At 34.4% G+C, this 13000-nt stretch overlaps 1 protein-coding gene across 1 annotated transcript in view; it reads right to left on the bottom strand.

The window, feature by feature from the left end:
• The window catches only part of GLRB (glycine receptor beta), a 97110-nt gene that overhangs the window by 81395 nt on the left and 2715 nt on the right, over nucleotides 1-13000 (bottom strand). The window lies entirely within an intron of this gene.

The raw sequence follows: 13000 nt of genomic DNA, 5'->3' as shown, positions 1-13000 counted from the left end.
TAGAGTAGTTGACTTTTAGCAGGGACTAGAAGGATAAGGAGGTACATAACAGGTTAAGGGGAAAGATCTAGAGCAAATTCTCAGAAGAAGTTACAGAATGTACAACAGAACAGGCTCACAAAGAGATCTGGCTGCCCAGGAACACTGAGGAGAGAAGTATGGAGGAGAAGATGCTGAAAGTGTGGAACAGAACTGAAAAGAGAAAACACTGGCCACAAGCAGAGAAGTAAATGATTGCTTATTCATTAAACCTAACAAATACATTGACACTTTAGAGTAATAGTTCTCAAAGTGGGGCCCACCGACCCTTGAAGGTACCCAAGATCCTTTGTAGGGGTCCCACAAACTTAACACTATTTTCATAGTAATAATAATAAAAACATATTATTTATTTTTTTCACTATGTTGACTTTTGCAATGGTGGATAAAACTGCTGGTGTATTAGCACAAGTCAAGAAAATAATACTTGAATGTACTAATAGTCATTGCATTTCTTCACCACCACATGCTAGCAGCTAAAATAAACAAAAAATTGAAAAGACAGTATCCTTAACAATGTTCTTAAAGAAGCCGTAAAAATATTAACTTTACTAAATTTTGAAACTTAAATCAACATCTTTTTAATATTGTGAGTGACAAAATGGGGAGTATCTCTGCTCTCTGCTGCACACTAAACTAGATAATTGCTTCCAAAAAAAAAAAAAAAAAAGCATTTGTGTGACTGTTTAACTTACCAGATGAGTGAGACAGACACTTCTAATGAAAGACCCTTCTCACAGAACACCACAGAAAAACTGTGGTAACTCAGAACTGAATATCTGGGGAAACGTTTTTCATAAGTGAATGGAGTCTGTAACCTTGAGAAAAACTACTGAGAGTATTTGCTGCCAATAATAACATGTGAACTTTTAAACAAAAATTGGAATCTTAGAAAACTTAATATTAGCCACCACAAGTTTGACAGCTTCCCAATACATATAGACTATTCAATGGGATAGGAAGGGGTATCAGATGGATGTAATTTTTTGACGTTGTATAATGAAATGTGTCAACATTTGGAAGATCTGCAAAACCCAGCAAACCAATATTTTCCAAATGACCAATGCATGATGTCATAAACTCATGTCTGGGCAAAAGAGCCATTCAAAGTACAAGAGAGACCAATGGATTTTAATGCAAGAGAGAACAAAATGTTCACTGATCTGATCTGAGATTTCACATTACGACTATCTTTTAAGGCACTATCACTTAAATTTTGGCATCACATTAAAGAATACTCAAAATTATGAAAAGCCTATACTCTTCCCTTTTCCAGTTATGTCTGCATGAGGTCATGCTTTCTTCACATACTTCAACCAAAACAATCTATTACAACAAACTGAATGCAGAAACAGATGTGAGAATCCTGCTATCTTCCATTAAGCCAGACATTAAACTGATAGGCAACAATGTAAAACAATGCCCCTCTTCTCACTAACATTTTTTTGAAAATATATTTAATTTTCATAAAAAATAAGTTAATCATCATGTTAATAGTTAATAAGTACAGTTAAATTTCTGTTTCAATTTGCAATAAGGTATTATCAACAGATGTAACCCACTTAAAGTAAAGCTCTTTGTGTCCTTAAACATGTTCCAGATTTTTTTTTTTTCCTTTTTTTTTTTTTTGTCTTTTTCGTGACCGGCACTCAGCCAGTGAGTGGCACCGGCCATTCCTATATAGGACCCGAACCTGCGGCGGGAGCGTCGCTGCGCTCCCAGCGCTGCACTCTCCCGAGTGTGCCACGGGCTCGGCCCCATGTTCCAGATTTTAAAGGGGTCCTGAGACCGACAATTTGAGAATCACTGCTTGTAGGTATGATCAAAGTGGAGAGGTCAAGATAGAGTTCAGGAGTCCAGGTAATCTGCTAATCACAATAACAGATTCAAGGTGAGATGATTAAGACTTGACAAAGACTGTAACAGTAGAAATGGGAGAAATAGCCAGATGCAAGAGTCATTTCTGAGCAAGAATCAACAGGATGAATACTTGATGAGATGATGAAGGCAAAGGACATAAAAGACTTGAAGATGTTTCTGACATTTCTCATGAAAGGCTGGTGGCAGAGCTGGGAAATACAGAGAGTAGAGCCAGTTTAATATGTTAGATATGTTAATTTTGAGGTCCAGTAGGAAGCTGAAAATAATTACCTGGAAATCATAAGAATAGTTACATCTACAAATAAAGATATTACGTAACCACAGATACAAATAGAAATTACTCACGGGAAAAATTGTAGGAGATATTTAGCAGTCCTTAAGGAGTAATGATAAGGACTTAAAGTCACTAGATTTTTTTAAAAGAAATAAAATAAATATCTTTATCAAAAAGCAGAGCAGTGACAGGAGTCAATATTTAGGAGAATAATTAAATGGTACATGTTGTTTCATTTGTTACAACAATAATGTATCACTTTTGTAACTTAAGGAAATTCAAGTGGAAAGAAATAGTGAATTAGAGCTCAGGAAGCATAGGCCATTTTAGGCTATTAGCTCAAGAAATATAGCAATTAACAGAGGGGAAAAACGAAAGTTAATGAAATAGGAATATAAAAACTATATATTTTTTTCAGGTGGGAGACCCTTCACTATGTTTGTAAGCCCTTAGAAAAAAGAGCCAAAAAGAAGAAAACTGGGAACCTGGGAGAGTAGAGGTAAGCTGATAAGGGGATATGTGTCAGAAGACAGTGGAGGAGATGGGATCCAGGGCCTCAGCAAAAGGGATTTCCTTTTCATCTAAGTCAGGAGCAATGGAGAAACAGAAGGATAATGTTATGGGTAACTTTAGACTGCAAATAGAAACACTGGGGAAATTCCTGCCCAATGACTTTTATGCTTTTTCTTAAAAGTAAAAGTTAAAATTTTATGTTAAGACTGAAAGGGGTAGGATAAAGGACAAAACAGTATGGAGAGAGAAAAGTAGAGCTGCTCAGGGGCCAATAAAAGGACTGTGGAACCACAGTGAAGAGCCAGCCAAGACTAGATCAACACACAAAATAAATCAAAAGAGATTCTGAATAATTGAAAACATTTCCATTTATAGAATTAAAAATATTACAGACATTCCAGGCAAATAAAAATAGAATTTATGGATGATATTAAGGAATGTTGCATTAAAATCTTTGGATTATTTTGTCTCCCACATCCATGGTATCACTGTGAGATAAACACTGATGCAAAGAATGCCACACATTCACTCATTAATAGGTTAGATTTTTCTATTAGGTTACACTCAGGAATCAAAGTAGTAAACCTCCCTGAAAAATTATGAATTCCTACTATCATTTTCTTACATGAGGACTAATAAAGGTCAGATGTTTTGAGTTATTCAGCATATTAGTGATTTAATATGTGTTTTACCATTATTTCAATCAGAGCTCTAGAAATATTACTCCATATTTTCATCATTTCCCAGAGGAGCTATTTGTATGTACATAAATTTGAATAATTTGCTTCATGAATTTTAAGTGTAAATTTTCATAAATGTCTATGGTAAATGAACTCATTTATAATGGGTTCTCAGCTCTCTGTAGCAGAGCAGTGATGTGCCTATTTCAGGAGAATATAGGAGACTTCTGCAAATATACACTATTCTTCGCTATATTACAGAAATTATTCACCTCCAAAAGAAAAAAAGGACACATTTCTGTAAGTCAAATTTCTTAATTTGTGAAAATGATCTAGGCTAAGAATACAGACAATTAACCCTTCACATATATTATTATTCTACATTGGAGTACAGTTAAATACCTGCATTTAAATAAGTCAATTCTGAAATTAGATTTCTTTGTAATTAACTTGATTAAAAAATAGAATTTTGTATATTCTGTTCCTGTTGATTATGCTTGACTGTTCAATATCAAGAAACAAAAAACACTGACAAAAAACTAAAATAGTTAACACTGAATATAAAGGTACCAAAACAACTATGAACAAAACTTTTTGGATCATAAAAGATAAAGGTGCCCTAAATGAATGAATGAATAAATGAATGAAAAAAATTAGGAGACTACTGAGATCAAACTTTGCACTATACAGATGAGAAAACTGAGACCCAGATAGATTAAGTAACTCATTGAATGTCATACAGCCAGTCAGCAACAGTGTTAAGATACAGCAGTGTTCTTTCTGCTGTCACAATGCCTTGTCCATCACGATTTAGTGGACATAAAAACCGAAATTTAAACAATACATTTAGGTGTACTACCTCTAACATGATGGCAGTGAGCCACTGACCCATCAAAAGACTAATTTATGATTTTCCTATATAATCAGTTACCCGTGTGATTGACTTTGATTTAGTAAGCATAAACGGAGCTCTTGTGCAAAGAATTTTGAAGTAGGCAGGATATAAAGTATATATCTAACCATCTCATCTCACGTATGTACAATTTAGTTAGTTAACAATATATATGGTTTAATTAGAAAATAAAAGACATCATTGTATAAAGAATTGAATCTAATCAAGTATCAAACATATAGTACAGACAAAAAAAGATTCTGGGAGATCTTGAAGAAGGAGTTTAACATTAGCTTTAATCAAAGGCTCATGATATCCTGGGGATGAAAAAACTTTAAAAAACTCTTAGCTTCCCAGTAATGCTCGATTTGAGTTCTGTCCCTATCCAAGTTATGTTCGGTCACTCTGGCAACAAAGAACTTCCCAAGGAAAACCATATTTCTTTGGACAGCTCCATAGTATCCTTTAATTGAACTCCTCTGCATTTCTCCCTTTGGTCTTGGTTCTGTGACTCGGGGTCATATAAGAGAAGTCTAGCTCATCTCAAATGACAAAATCTCAAATGTCTGGTGATCACACTTTTGTTCTTCAAAGAAAATAACCCATAGTGCAATTAATCAAACAACATATAACAGACTTTAAGGTTCATGTAAATACTGATCATGATTCTCTGAACAAACTCCCATGTAATTCTTATCCTTATAAAGTATGGCGACCAGAATTTAACACAATGCTACAGGTGATATTACCACCATGAGATTAACACATTATTTTCTTTCTACACATTGTATTTCTATCAATGTCCAAGACATCAAAGTATTAAACAGACACAGCATGCTATTATTTTACATCACTAATATTCTCAACTAAAACTTCTAGTTATTTAAAAAGTCTTATAAAGCAAGGTAATATCTGAGATGAAAAACTAGTAAAATCTGGACAGATTAAGCAAGAACTTGTTGTTCCAAACTGCTATGAATTGAATGTTTGTCCACTCCAAAGCCAGTGTAGAATTTAATCCCCAATATGGCATTTGAAAAGTGGGACCTTTAAGCGGTGATTAGATCAGGAGGACTATGTCCTTGTGACTGGTAATGGGTTAATGGTTTAGTGGATTATCATGGGAGTGGCTTTATAAGGAGAATAAATGAGCATATTAATGCACCTTTTTGCTATTCTCACCATGTGATAGCCTGAGTCACCCTGGGATTCTACTGACAGCCCCCACAAAGAAGGCCTTCACCAGATGTGACCCCTGGATCTTAGACTTCCCATTCTGCAAAACTGTAAAAAATAAATTTCATTTTCCTACAAATTAGCCCATTTCAAGTATTCTGTTATAAGCAACAGAAAACAGACTAATACACAAACATAAACATGTTTAAGCATAAACAACAGTAAGACAAGGTTAGGCACAGGGGCAGATCAGCCTTTGAAAATAAGAGGGTAATTTTACATATAATTTGGAATATAAATTAGGGAGGACCTTGAAAATGTACACACCAGATCCAGAAGGCAATGAAGAGATATGGTAGGTTCTTAAATACAAAATAACAAGATGAAAATGGAAACACTATGTTAAGATGGACAATGAGCCAAGAGAAAATAGGGTAAATAATTAGTAAAATACTGTAACATTTGTTGAAAGTGATGGTAAGAGGAGATGCAAGAAAGAAAAACTCGAGCATGACAGATATAGGAGATTATTTAAAGAGATATAAAAGGCAGGTTCCATTTAAGTTTCATGCCTGAGTAACTGTAATAATAAGAAGGCCATTTTCAAAAACTGGGAAATCATTTGGAAAGGGAAGATCGTTAATTCAATTGATTGCAAAATAGTACCATGCCATTAAAGTAGATTGTTCAATAGTAAGAAAACAAATAACTAAACATCAGTGAAAAGTTAAATCTAGATATATTGTAGTAATAACAATACAGGCAATTTTCAAGTGTATTCATTTTATAAATTATCCACGTCCTTCTCCAGTCAACCTTTCACCTTTTGGCCAGTGAATTTGTCTTGAACATTTCCACTAGGAAGTAAGAAATTGGAACTAAACTAAAATCAATCTAGTCTATTAATGCATAGTAGGTAAAAGATTCAGGACTAGAATATGACTAATAAAATGCTTAAATAACATGTGCACTATTTCTCTGGAGACAAATTCTCACAACAGATTTCAAACATATTTACATACACACAATTTTTTAGTTTGGGAACCAACTAACAGAAAGAGTCATGTTCTTCCCAGTATGCACACAGAACAAGAATAAAACTATAAAGTTATTTATGTCACAATTTTAAAGCTAGACTGCCAACAGTTTGGAGGAAAGACAACTTAGAACATAGTATAAATACATGCTAACATGACCTCATATTAATATAAATAATAACACCTCTCATCACTTAAGGGTTTGTCTTTAAGCTTCCTGTACCTAAGATACAAGTATGGGCCAAGAATGTGAGAAAGGAAGAGAGATTTCACATACAACTTGTAAAAATATTAGTTGCAGTTACTGTAAGCTATTCGATGTTTAAAATTCAAACAGTTTTCAACAAAAGGTAGTCCCCAGCTCAGTGATGGCAAAAAAGAAAATATGGCAGTATATCCCAAGACATATAGCCTGGACAAGTTCAATATTAAAAAGTGTTATGTATGCTATAAGCAAAAATAGAAATGGCAAACTATGCTGTTGTTTTTTGTTGTTGAGCTAGTTCTGTTTTTTTTTTTTTTTTTTTTTTTTTTGTCGTTTTTCGTGACTGGCACTCAGCCAGTGACTGCACCGGTCATTACTATATAGGATCCGAACCGGTGGCGGGAGAGTCACCGCGCTCCCAGCGCCGCACTCTACCGAGTGCGCCACGGGCTCGGCCCGAGCTAGTTCTGTTTTGTTTCACTTTTTTTATTACTATTATTCAATAAAATATTATTAAAGTATATTTTATTTTGTTCTAGTTTCATATATAATACACATTCAAACAAAAAGCCATATACCTATGCTTTCTTATAAATTATGGCAGGCATTGATTAGATCATTATACGAGTCATCCTGCAATCATTATTTCTTGAGAAGTATAGTAGCTTGACATATTTCTTCCTATTGGCTTAGGTCAAAAAATAGAAAAAATTTTCTGGGTTTGAAAATCTGATTATTCATGAATTTTTAAAAGAAATTCTGCCACTGAAGGTTTTTAAATCCTTACTATTAATACAAGATCAAGATGTACTTATTTTATATAGCAGAGCTTTCCAAGTCAATGTACCAAAAATCAAGGTAGATCTATTTAAATAAATGTATAAAATAAAAATTTTTTAGAGATGATTCTATGTCATTTTGCTATTGAATAATCACACAACTGTAATCAGATACAATATATTAGAGTCACAGAAACTTAAATATCTCACAAATGGAAATGACCTTAAATATTGCCATCTACTCTAACCACTTATCCTATGCTCAAACTTTCTCTAAAATATTCCTGCCAAGTAAATATCCCACATGCCTCCATGCCTCCCTTTACAGAGAATATCACTACCTCTTTTCCCAGTCATTTATATCTAGGAAGAACTCTACAAGGGTACTTCAAAAAGTTCATGAAAAAATAGAATTAAAAGATAATTTAAATCTTTTCATGAACTTTTTGAAGTACCCTTGTATTAGAAAGTTCCTCTTAATTTGGAGACAAAAAAATATCCTTTCCCATAGCTTCTATTCATTAGTCCTAGTTTTAACTATTGGTGCCAAGCAACAAAGTATACTTTCTCATCTACATTACAGTTTTTCAAAAATTTAAATACAACTTTCAAATATCTCAATTCCTTCAGCTCTTCCTAATATGACATGATTTTAATGACTTCTACTATTCCTATTTCTCTTTCCTGAAAATATTGACTAGCTCTCTACAGAAATCTCCATAAACTTTGCTTTAAGTAATTCTACTAGGTAATAAACTTAACATAGAATTAGTAAAATAAACACACTAATTTATTTCTTAAAACACTATATGCGTATGTGTATAGGGGGGTACTACAAAAAGTTCAAGGAAAATTTATGTTAAAAGATAATACAAATCCTTCCATGAACTTTTTGAAGACTGCTTGTATATATTGAATAATATGATTAAAATAACATCTAATATTTTTTCCAAATGTGCTCTGCCAAGCTATGTTTCCCCCCCCATCCTATACTTTCACAGGTGATTTCTGGATCAAAGTGCAATTTATACTTCAATCTTGTGGGACCCAGCCCACATCACATCAGCCCTTCAAGATCATATTGAATCCAAATTCTGTCTCCATATTCACTACATGTCCCAATATCGCATATTCTCAGTTGTAATGAGTCTTTCTTCTGCATAGTTTTATTTTAGTAATTGATAAAATTTTGAATATAATGAGGCCAAAATTTCCTCAGGAAGCATAATCCAGGTTGAAGATGCTGCTCTAACTACCTAGGTAACTCACCTAGTTTTCCTTATAATGAGACCATATTTCTAAATATTGTCCTTAGAAATCATATAAGTTATTTTCAAGTAACTTAATAAAACCCAGATATAATGAATTGATAATAGCCAAAAGTTTTTAGGTTTTTATTCACTCTTCAAAAATTTTTTATTATAAATTTTATTATATGCATATTTTATGCCAGGTTCTATGTTGTTCTTTGGCGAGTGAGTCAAATAAGACACTGCTCTCAAGGAGCTTACAATCTAGTGGGGAAAGTGGACAATTACAGTTGATTACAGTATTATAAACATGAGAGGCAATTAGGGAACTGTGAAGGCACAGAATGTGATTAAATCAGACTGTCAGGATTAGGAAAGGTTCTCCAAAGGAGATAATATGGGATGAGTTTGAGTTGAGTTTGAGGTCATTATGAGATAGTCAGTTTTAAATGTTGTAATTATGGGTGTGGTGCTCTTCAGAAAGGTCTGGGCTGGACATACAAACTTAGGAATTTACAGTAAATAAATGGTAGTTATAGCCATGAATTTGGACAAGACCACTCAAGCAGAAGTCAATTAAGAAACAAGGGAAACGCTGGAACAGTAGGCAAAGAGAAGAACACTTGCAGAGATGTTGAAGAGCAAGTGCACATGAGACTTGACTCCTGTGGGTTGGGCAGGGGCAGGGGCAGGAGCTGGGGTGGGGAAGATATTGCTGCACATGTCAGTAAGAGCCTTTGTGTGGAGCCCAGAAATTTGAACCTTGTCCGGAAAGCTATGGAGTCCCTTAAAGGGCTCTCGATAATGGAAAGACCTGACTAGATTTAAGATTTGGAAAATACACACTAGAGTCAATGTGGAATATGAATTGATGGAGGGAGACAAGAAGCAGGGAGAACTAAAGAGAGTCCAGCAAAGAAGATGGGGAGGAGTAATTAAAGCAATATCCACTGATGTAAAAGACTCAGAATTGATGAATGTTGGTGACTACTAAATTTGAGAAGCTACAGTAGAGAGAAAGCCTATGGTGATCTCCAGGACTTTAGTGTGGATGGCAAAGGAGGTGGTGGTGTCATTTGCTAAGAAAGGGAACACTGTTTTAAGAGTGGTGGGGAGGAGTTCTGAGTTTTTTCATTTTGAGTTTTATCATTTTGAGTCGAGTGTGAGGTGATCATGGGACAGATGGGTTGAAATGCTGAACGTATGGGTGTGCCAATCTTTAGAGAGGTCTGAGCAGACATAGAGACTTAGGAGTCAACAGTGAATAGATAGACAGTAGTTAGAACCATGGGTATGGACAAAATGATTCAGGCAGAATAGAAAATCAGAGAAAAGGCCTACAGATTAAAGTCAATGTCAAATTCAAGCTATTTAATAAAAAGGTAACTGTCCAGAGCTTATCTAAAATATATTTACTACTTTAAAGTTTATTTCCTATTTGTTAACACATATTAAATTTCTAAAAATTTTGGAAGCAAATTTATCAGGTACTTTGTTGACCTAGTACTGCTGGAATGAGGACTGAAGCCATGTTGGAACCTATAGCTGCCTGGGCTTTAGAAAAGGAAAAAGAAAAGAACATAATTTTTTTTTTTTTTTTAGCATGTATTTCTCTGAGTTCCCTCTTTTCCCATGGTTATTTGATATTTTGAACCTTGGCTAGGGGGCAAGATGACATTATTTTCATAAATGTAAAGTTGTTTTCCTGGAGTTGCAAACTTGCCCTTAGACATGTACTATCTAGACCCTGAGAAACAATAAAACTATGATAGAAATCAACAAAATAAAATAGAAATCAACAAAACTATGCTGATTCCACCACAAATCAAAGCAAAATCCTGCAGGAACCTAAGATAACATCAAGGAGGAGAACAGAAGCGAGATGGAGCCTGGGAGAGAATTTGCAACTGGCCCCTTGCACATCCCCCTCCCTCCTGCTTTTCTCTTCACACATTCCATTCCCTAGATCTCCTCTTTAAAAAACCCTGAGTAAATCTGCCTCTTTGAGATGGTTTTGTCTGGCAATTCTTCGTCAGGTTTACCGGAGATATGGGTTAGCCAACAAGCTCTTCTCAGGTCATCAGTATTCCTGAATAAAAGCTGACTTCCATTTTCATCAGCATTTGACTTTTGGGTCATTTGTTTTTGTTTGGGGCAGGCAGCCTGACTGTAGGTTTGGTAACAAGATTTTGGCAAGCTTCAGCCAGGACCTGAATGCACTGGATTCTGTAACAGATTTTGTTGAGCCACGCTAGTGTTTTTGTTTGGGGCAGGCAGCCAGACTTGCATTCAATAACAGTGCTGCTGCGTTACTTACACACCAAAAAAATAATGAATAACAGCATCAATTTATGATTTTCTAGCATCTCAAAACAATGTGGATAAAAAAAAAAACAGTAAAGAGGACAAGAAAAGTTTATAATCTGACTCAAGCTCAACATCAAAATTATAGCCCAGATTATTAAGGAACCCAAGTCATTTGTTTCTCCTACATTTCAAAATTTTACTCTATTTTCAGTCTCTAGGGGGAAATGTTATTATAACAGTAAAACAAGAAGATTTCACTCCTGCTCACTGCACTTTATCTGCATATGTCTAACATCCTATTGCTTCATCAGCTCTACTCAAAAAACAAAGTTTAAATAAATCAAAATATCACTGGCAAGAATTTACCATACTGAGGAGTATTATGGCAGTCTATACCTAACTTCGGGTTTTGTAATCTCAAATATGCCTTTTAATCAAGATATTTTTATAAGTAATCAATTTAGACAAGATGAGCAAACTGGATCATTCTTTAAGGTACAAATAACTCACATATTTCACAGCCCATTAGGAGTATAGCTGAAATTCTTAATCTGGAAATCTAAAGAAATTGTATATAATGGATCTAGTCATAGTAAGGGATAACCTTAGTCTTCTGAAGTTCATAATTTAGTGATACTCAAATCAGAATTCCTAATAAAATGTTCAAACAAAAAACACAACTCTAATTCTCCAAGGTGCATCTACTTTTTAATGAACTACATTTTTGGCAACATCACCATTGCAACTGTTAATAAAACTTCATTTGGTCTCATAATTATAAAAATAAAATAATAAAAAAATTTAAAACTATGGTAGAAAATTTCAAAGACAAAGTTTCAATTAATTACTCAATATATCCAAAATCCTGTGATACAGGCTGAACAGGTATATATATGTTGGGCCTTCCACTTGAAGATTTCCATATTCCCCAAAAGAAATATTTATTGTTTCACTCTTTACCTACTAAATTTAACTTTGAAAATCTGCCTTAAATAACTATAGACACCATAAGTGTATACAGCTTACATATAAGGCAATTTACTAGCATAGTTCTGAAAAGAGAGTGTCATATAAATGCTCTTGTAAAATATATGGTCGTTGTAAGACTTGCTGCTGTCATCTTCAGAATAACTTGATCATGACTTTTGATGGGGGGCAGGAGAGAGGGCTGGTGGGGGGAACAAGAGCCCACCAGCTTCCTCACGTAGAGAAACCTGACTGATCCAAGATGGCATGACTCCACACACAGAATCACCATGACCACAAGACAGATGCAACAGTTTCTGTCAATATATCAACATTTATCAAATTAAAAGTTAATATAAAGAAAATCTAAAACATGACAATGGGTCCTTTCCCTTGGGAAGAGTGGGGCCTGACAATATCCAGCTCCCTAAAATGCTAATCTCCTAGTAGTGGCACAAAAACTGTAACAGTGAAGAGGAGTGATAGCCGCAAACTGGTTATTCCTGAACCTGCCCCCATTGTCCCTAGGTGATACCCAACTGGGCAGATGGCCAAGAAGGGATTCATGAATATAATCCAAGTCATCGTGTCATACATCCAGAAATTTAGCTCTTACATCAGACTGTGCAGCACTAGAATAAGCAAATATTAAAGGTGAATATCAGGAGATATCCCTTAATACGGAACTTTATTTAATGTTAGACTTTATGTGGATCATGATACTGTATCCAGACTTTTAGTCTCACATATTCATACAAATACCCATTGCAAAATACCAATTTTATTGTTCTTTCTTTACAAAATATGATTCTCGAAATGTACCTTAATATCTCTTAGAGAAGAGCTATAAAACTACAATAATCTACATTTAAGTAATGACAATGCTGGAACAAAATGTGACTTATAATCAATATGACATTTAAGAAATCTTAAATGAAAAATTATCTGCAATAGCAAATTAATTTTTATTTCGGATCACTGAATATGTTGTATTACCTTAG

Source organism: Cynocephalus volans, chromosome 9, assembly GCF_027409185.1.
Source record: "Cynocephalus volans isolate mCynVol1 chromosome 9, mCynVol1.pri, whole genome shotgun sequence".
NCBI lineage: Eukaryota > Metazoa > Chordata > Mammalia > Dermoptera > Cynocephalidae > Cynocephalus > Cynocephalus volans.
This window is presented reverse-complemented; position numbering and strand designations above follow the sequence as displayed.